This window comes from Sinocyclocheilus rhinocerous, unplaced genomic scaffold, assembly GCF_001515625.1.
Source record: "Sinocyclocheilus rhinocerous isolate Xijiao unplaced genomic scaffold, SAMN03320098_v1.1 scaffold541, whole genome shotgun sequence".
NCBI classification, from domain to species: Eukaryota; Metazoa; Chordata; class Actinopteri; order Cypriniformes; family Cyprinidae; genus Sinocyclocheilus; species Sinocyclocheilus rhinocerous.
The window spans coordinates 1,493,909-1,494,382 of NW_015658519.1; the positions used below are offsets into that span (position 1 = coordinate 1,493,909).

Below are 474 nucleotides of genomic sequence, written 5' to 3' on the forward strand. Positions count from 1 at the left end.
TTCTTCTTTCAGACGAATACAATCGGAGTTATATTAAATAATGTCCAGGCTAATCCATGCTTTATAATGGCAGTGGATGGTAGCCCAAAATTTGAAGTCCAAAAAATTGCACCCATCCATTATAAAAGAAGTCCACACGGCTCCGGGGGGTTAATAAAGGCCTTCTGAAGCAACGCGATGCGTTTGTGTAAGAAAAATAACCATATTTACAACTTTATAAATTTTAATCTCTAGCTTCCGCTAACTGTCGTACGCTCGTTCACGAGAGAGTGGCGTCCTGCGGATGACGTAGGACGTAGGCAAACCGGTTATGAATTAGCTGTACAAAACGAGGATTTGTAAAGAAAAATGTCGGAGGATTTCGATATAAGCCAAGAGGACACTGGTTTTCCTTTACTGTAAACATAACTTGTTTCTCGCGAGACTAGCATATTCTCACCGGAGCTTATGCTACGCCTACGTCATCCGCTGGAC

At 42.0% G+C, this 474-nt stretch overlaps 1 protein-coding gene across 2 annotated transcripts in view; it reads right to left on the reverse strand.

The window, feature by feature from the left end:
• Nucleotides 1-474, reverse strand: part of LOC107722611 (serine/threonine-protein kinase OSR1-like) — a 17,311-nt gene that overhangs the window by 9,066 nt on the left and 7,771 nt on the right. The gene's annotated exons all lie outside the window — the stretch shown is intronic.